Source organism: Miscanthus floridulus, chromosome 1 (assembly GCF_019320115.1).
Source record: "Miscanthus floridulus cultivar M001 chromosome 1, ASM1932011v1, whole genome shotgun sequence".
Classification (NCBI taxonomy): Eukaryota; Viridiplantae; Streptophyta; class Magnoliopsida; order Poales; family Poaceae; genus Miscanthus; species Miscanthus floridulus.
The window spans coordinates 202,393,332-202,400,574 of NC_089580.1; the positions used below are offsets into that span (position 1 = coordinate 202,393,332).

Here is a 7,243-nt window from a genome sequence, read left to right on the forward strand (position 1 = left end):
TTAATTAACTCTGAAGACCTGCAGCTTCTCCTCGCTTAAGCACCCAAGGTACCTCCCTCCACCTGGACTTTCAGTTTCAGTATACCTTAAATCAAGGATCGGCTCCCGGTGAGTGCAGAGGTCAGCATGGGTCCCAAACGAAGGCAGCTGCCATGTCCGGAACCCCACGCAGCGACTCGTCGCCATAGGCGAAAGAGGTGCTGGTTGTCTCCGTAAGGTATGATTGCCGATTTCTACATGCGTAACTCGCTCACGTTGGCATGGGCATAGCATGCATTAGTGAAGGACGCGTTATCTGTCCTCCGGATTAGGGCGTGGTACCCTGATTTCCCCGAGCCAGACCGCGTAGGCGTTTGTGATAGATAAACTTCAGATGCGGCAGCTTCATCTCCTGATGGATCAACTTTGGGCCGGAAGGAAGCCACCATAAGGTCACTTGATGGAGCGGCACATGCAAGAGAAATGCATACTAGCAAATGTGGCCTGAAAGATTACACACAGAAGTACAGAACAAACATAATCTCAACAAATTTTCATGGATCTAAAAAACAAAAATGCAATTCTAGAAAAAAAAACTTTGTCATTAAGAACTGCATTCTACTGTTGTGGGGGTATGACCCCGGATACCCACGGCAGGCCACATGGGCTACACCTCCAGAGGCGGTCCAGCCCACGAGAAGGAGCCTTGCGGGGCACGATTCTGCTCGGCGCCTCCCGCAAGGCATGGAAAGGATATCCGGAAGATGTCACGTAGTCTGATAGGATATGCACGATCCCGTGTTTCTTGTAATCTGTTATTACTTTCCGGTTATCTCTCAGATCTAACCGTCTTGTAACCTTGCCCCCCCCCCCCCCGGACTATATAAGGCGGACAGGGACCCCCTATGAAATCATGACAAATCATACGATAGCTAATACAAACCAACAGACCACAGGAGTAAGGTATTACGTCATACTGACGGCCTGAACCTGTATAACTCGTGTGTCTCTATTGCCTTCTTGTTCTTGATTACACGCTCCTCTGCCGATCAATCTACCATCGCGGGATACCCCTCGGTGGACTGCCGACGATATTCTGTCGACAGTTGGCGCGCCAGGTAGGGGTGTGCGTGCTCTTTCCTTGTCGAACAAGATGGCTTTTTCCGCAGGCTCTTTGTTCCTCCCGCAGCCCGGCCATATCTTCACGGTCGGATCCATCACATGGGTCATCAACGCCGACGGAGTTGGAGAGCTTCTCGAGCCGGTGCAGATCCGTTCTGCGCCGACCACCCTCGCACCTGCGACTACAGATCCAATCTCGGAGCCACTTCCGGGGTCGACTTCATTAGCCACTCGCCGCTCGCTTCCTCGCTATCGGATGAGGCACGTCAACAATGACGATCTGATCGAGTCTATCGATCGGGTCGGCCTGAAACTCGCCGATTGCCTCTCCATTGCTGAGTCGGCTCTGGACACCCTTGTTCAGCACCGACCACCTTCCGATCCCGATCTGTCGGTGTTTAGTGCTCGGGAAACCTTAGGGCTCGCCGCCCTGCCCTTCGGGCTCACCAACACCGCCGCTACATATAAGGACGCCCTGAGGGGCAAAATCGCCGACCAGCTCGCCAACCAGCTTCCACCAACCGTCAACATGCTGCACGCCAGCCGGGGTCCCGGAGCATCCCTCCAAACTATCCTTGAGGAAAATCCGGACTCTGAGTCTCAAGGCTCCATCGAGCCCCTCGCCGAGACCTTCACCAAGCAACCTCCTCTCCTGCCTTTCTGGGGTGGCGCAATCATCAACGTCAGTATCGACAGCCCCCCTCGGAACGGCGAAACAGATGAGGAACGCGCCGCCCATGAAAACAGGAATGCCAACCGTGCGCAACGACGTGATAACGAACACGCCATTGCGATGGCCGAGGCCGCTCGTGATAACCAGTTCGATTCACAAGGAAGGCCCCTCCATCGCAACCTCAACGAAGAATTCCTCCGCGTTGACGGCCACAACATTTTCAAGACTCCGAGTGCCAATCTGGCCGTGGCCGCCAACGAACTTGCTCACCTACCGCAGACGCCCGAGCTCGCCAAGGTCGCCGCTATGCTTAAAGCGGCACACTATCAAGTTAATGAGATCCGAGAAGTTCAGAGACCTTCATGCTCCACGAGCGTGATCCGCCGATCAGCCGATCCTAGATCTAATCGCCGTCCCAGTCGAAGCCGCTTCGCCGACCAGTCACTACCTTCCCAGGGAGGAGTTGGAGGCCACCACGCCGAGCATCATCGCCAGCACGACCAAGAGGTCGAACAGGACGCCCGAGTGCACCTCAGTAACCTTCGGGATGCACGACGGCGTATCGATCAACGACGTTTCGGGCTCCATGAAGATGAAGTACGATGTCGCTAGGAGTACGAGCAAGAGTACGGCAACCCAGACTCAGCTCTAGAGCCGATCGCCGCTGGCAATACTGCCGATGTCAGCCCCGACAGCTCGGAAGGGCCCCTAGCTTTCACCAGGGCGCTCCGAACGCTCCAGTGGCCCCATGGCTTCAAAATCACCGGGGTCGAGCCCTATGAAGGGAGGATGAATCCAACTCAGTGGCTGCAGGCTTACGCCACCGCTGTCCGCGCCGCCGGAGGAGACACCAATGTCATGGCAAATTATCTCCCTGCCATGCTCACGCCAGCCGCCATGAGCTGGTTCACAAGCCTTGCCCCAGACTCCATCGGATCTTGGGAAGATCTAAAAAGAGTTTTCACCGACAACTACATGGCCACATGCAGGTGGCCGGGTACCAAGCACGATCTCAACCGCATCACCCAAAAGCCATCCGAACTACTCCGTAGCTACATCAGACGCTTCTCCGAGATGAGGAATTCTATTCCCAACATCACGGAAGCCGAAGTCATCATCGCCTTCGTCTGAGGACTTCATCACCGAGAACTCCGTTCTAAGTTCAACAGGAAGCCACCTACCAGAATCGGCGAGATGATCACAACTGCCAACCAGTACGCCGACACCGAGGAAGTGGAGGTGTGTTTTAATGAAGATACGGGCACTAATCACCCGCCTCGCCGCCACGACGACCGCAATGACGACCAACAGCACAACGATCGCCGCCACGACGACCGCAACGATGACCGACAACACAACGGTCGCCGCTACGATGACCGCAGTTTCCATCGGGACAGCGGACGAGATCGGCCAGATGGATACAAAGCTGGTCAGAATCGCCGCCGCCGACCAGATCACTTTGTTGCCAACATCAATGAGCCGCGCGCAAAGCGTAACTACGATGAGCAGTACAAGAAGATCCTTGACGGACCGTGCCCCCTGCACAAGAATGCCAAACACAAGATGAAGGACTGTCTTGGTTTGGCTAAGGAGTTCCAGGAGAAAAAGTACAACGACGAGAATGGCGGGAACGGAGGACGCCGACCTCCTGGGGATAATAATAATAATGCCTTCTAGGACCACGACAAGGTGGTCGCCACCATCTTTGGGGGTTTCGCCTCCAACGAGAGCAGAAGGGAACGGAAGCTCGCCGCCCGACGAGTGCTCGCTGTCGTTTCAGAAGAAACTACCACCAACCCCAGCTATCGCCCATGGTCCGAAATCTCCATCACCTTCAGCAAGGCCGACCAGTGGGTGGACATACCCTACACAGAGCGTTTTCCCCTCGTCCTTGACGTGACTGTCCAGAAGGTGCTCTTCAGAAAAGTCCTCGTCGACGGTGGGAGCGCTTTGAATCTACTCTTCGCCAGGGCCCTAAGGGAGCTCAGCCTCGGTCCAACAGATCTTACGCCTTTAGACTCCTCCTTCTGGGGCGTGGTACCTGGTAGGGCATCCAGACCGCTTGGGGAGATTACCCTACCAGTACAGTTTGGCATGGCAACCAACTATCGAGTGGAGCATATCAACTTCTATGTCGTAGACTTCGCCACCGCCTATCATGCCATACTGGGGTGACCGGCTCTAGCCAAGTTCATGGCCATTCCGCACTATACGTATTTGGTGTTAAAGATGCCTTCGCCCATAGGGGTCCTGTCTTTGCGGGCCAACCTCTCCGTCGCCTATGCCTATGAGACAGAAAGTCTCGCCCTCGCCGAAGCCACCGACCTCTCCATCTAGATGGCTAGCATGATCGCCAAAGCCAAGATGCCGTCTGCTGACGACATGGAGATCCCAGAACCTCCTCGTGCCTCCGCCAAGTCTAAGGAAGTCAAGGAGATCGGCCTCGGCCTCGACGACCCTTCCAAGACGATGAAAATTGGGGCTCACCTTGACCCCAAATAGGAAAGCGCGCTCGTCTCCTTCCTACGTGCTAACGCCGATATGTTTGCTTGGAAACCTACAGATATGCCGGGGGTACAACGAGAGAAGATCGAGCACTCCTTGAATGTCTCGCCGACCGCTAAACCGATCAAGCAAAAACTTCGCCGATTTGCGCCGGACAAAAATGAGGCTATTAGGGTAGAAATAAAATGGCTCTTAGCTGTCGGATTTATAAAAGAAGTGTATCATCCAGATTGGTTAGCTAATCCTATTCTTGTTAAGAAAAAGAATAAAGAATGGAGAATGTGTGTTGATTATACTGATCTTAACAAACACTGCCCTAAAGACCCCTTCGGCCTACCTCGGATAGACGAGGTTGTAGACTCCACCGCTGGCTGCGAATTGCTCTCCTTTCTTGACTGTTACTCCGGCTACCATCAGATCTCCCTCAAGAAGGAAGACTAGGTCAAAACGTCTTTCATTACGCCTTTCGGTGCATACTGCTACACTACTATGTCCTTTGGACTAAAGAACGATGGAGCGACCTACCAAAGGGCTATCCAGACATGCCTCGACCAACAGATCGGCCATAACATCAAGGCCTACATCGACGACGTGGTCGTCAAGACTAAAACCACCGACAAACTCATCGCTGACCTTGAAGAAACTTTCACAAACTTGAGCAAATACCGATGGAAGCTGAACCCTTCAAAGTGCATCTTTGGAGTTCCATCTGGTATCCTGCTAGGCTACATCGTCAGAGCTCAGGGCATTGAACCGAACCCTGATAAGGTCTCTGTCATCACCAACATAAAACGGCCGTCGTGTGTCAAGGATATACAGAAGCTTACAGGCTGCATGGCTGCGTTAAGCCGATTTATCTCGCGCCTCGGTGAAAAAGGGCTACCCTTCTTCAAGCTCCTCAAGGCCTCCGAGCTTTTTTCTTAGTCAGAGGAGGCAGACACAGCTTTCGAGCAGCTCAAATTATTTTTAACAAAACCTCCAATCATGACAGCGCCACGACCAGATGAAACTCTGCTGGTTTACATCGCCGCCACTTCTCGAGTTGTCAGTACGGCTATTGTCGTCGAACATGAGGAAACTGGACACGCCTACAAGGTACAATGTCCGGTCTATTTCATCAGCGAGGTACTTAATGAGCCCAAAACTCGTTATCCTCAGGTGCAAAAGCTGTTATATGCAATTTTGATCACCTCACGCAAGCTCCGACATTACTTCGAATACTACAAGATCGCCGTGGTCACTGAGTTCCCTCTGGGGGATATTCTCCGCAATAAAGAGGCCAATGGTCGTATCATCAAGTGGGCCATTGAGCTCGGCACCTACTCCATTGACTTCAGAAGTAGACCGATCGTAAAGTCATAGGCGCTTGCCAATTTCATCGCTAAGTGGACCGAAATCCAAGAACCCATCTCCGCCACTTGCCCTGAGCACTGGGTGATGTACTTCGACGACGCCCTTAATATCAATGGTGCTGGTGCAGGCATTCTGTTCATCACACCGACAAAGGATAAACTTTGATATGTTCTTCGCATACATTTCTCGGTCTCCAACAACGCCGTGGAATACGAAGCATGTCTCCACGACCTCCGTATAGCCGTCGAGCTTGGCGTCAAACGCCTCATGGTATACGGGGATTCTGCGCTGGTTATCAATTAGCTCAATAAAGATTGGTCCTGTTCCAGTGAGAAGATGGACGCATACTGCGCCAAAATCAGGAAGCTTGAAGGGAAATTCTACGGCATCGAGTACCACCACATGGTACGGGATCAAAACCAAATAGCCGACCAGCTATCAAAGATAGGATCTTCTCGCGCCGCGGCTCTGGCGGGGGTTTTTGTTCAGGACCTCTTGACACCATCCATTAAAGAAGATAAGAAAGTTATAGGAGTACCCCCTGCCGAGCAGTTGGTACTCACGATACCTTCGCAGGTCGCCGATTGGAGGGAACAGTTCATCAAATACCTCTCCAACGGCGAAGTACCCGCCGACAAAATCGAAACCGAACGACTAATTCGCCGAAGTAAGCACTATGTGTTGGTAGATGGCAGCTTGATGAGGAAAAGTGCCAAGGAAGGGATACTGCAGAAGTGCATCATCCAAGACGATGGTGTGAAGCTACTCTCCAAAATTCACTCTGGCTCCTGTGGCAATCATGCGGCTTCGAGAACACTGGTCGGCAAAGCTTTCCGAGCAGGTTTTTACTGGCCCACGGCCATCTCCGATGCGGAAAATCTCGTTCAATGATGTGAGGGTTGTCAGTTTTTTGCCAAGCAAATACATGTGCCGACACAGGAACTACAGACCATCCCAGCTTCCTAGCCATTCTCATGCTGGGGACTGGATATGATCGGACCTTTCAAACCAGCGCTAGGAGGTTTCCGGTATGTGTACGTCGCCATTGATAAGTTCTCCAAGTGGATTGAGTACAAACCACTCATCGCAGCTACTGCTAAGAAAGCAGTCGAGCTCTTTGAAGACATCGTACACAGATTTGGTCTCCCGAACAGCATCATCACCGACCTCGGGACCACTTTTATCGGCCATCATTTTTGGGACTTCTGTGAAGAACGGTGCACCTCTGTTAAATACGTTTCCGTTGCTCATCCTAGAGCTAACGGCCAGGTCGAACGAGCCAATGGTATGATCCTCGACGCCCTTAAAAAAAGGCTCTATCAAAAAGAAGAAAAGCATCTGGGCAGATGGCTCAAAGAACTACCAGCTGTGGTCTGGGGACTGCGCACTCAAGCTAGTCACAGTACCGGCATATCTCCATATTTTATGGTCTACGGCTCAGAGGCCATACTTCCAGCGGATATTGCATTCCGAGCACCCAGAGTAGAAAACTATGATGAAGACCAAGCCGCAGCTGTTCGGACAGAAGACTTTGATCGGGCCAAGGAAGAACATCTGATTACTTGCGTTCATACATCCAAGTAATCGAAGGTCTGCGGAGGTATTACAACC

At 52.4% G+C, this 7,243-nt stretch overlaps 1 pseudogene; it reads right to left on the reverse strand.

Annotated features, from left to right (window-relative positions):
* Nucleotides 1-2,362, reverse strand: LOC136470289 (uncharacterized; annotated as a pseudogene).
* Nucleotides 2,363-7,243: the final 4,881 nt, after the last annotated feature.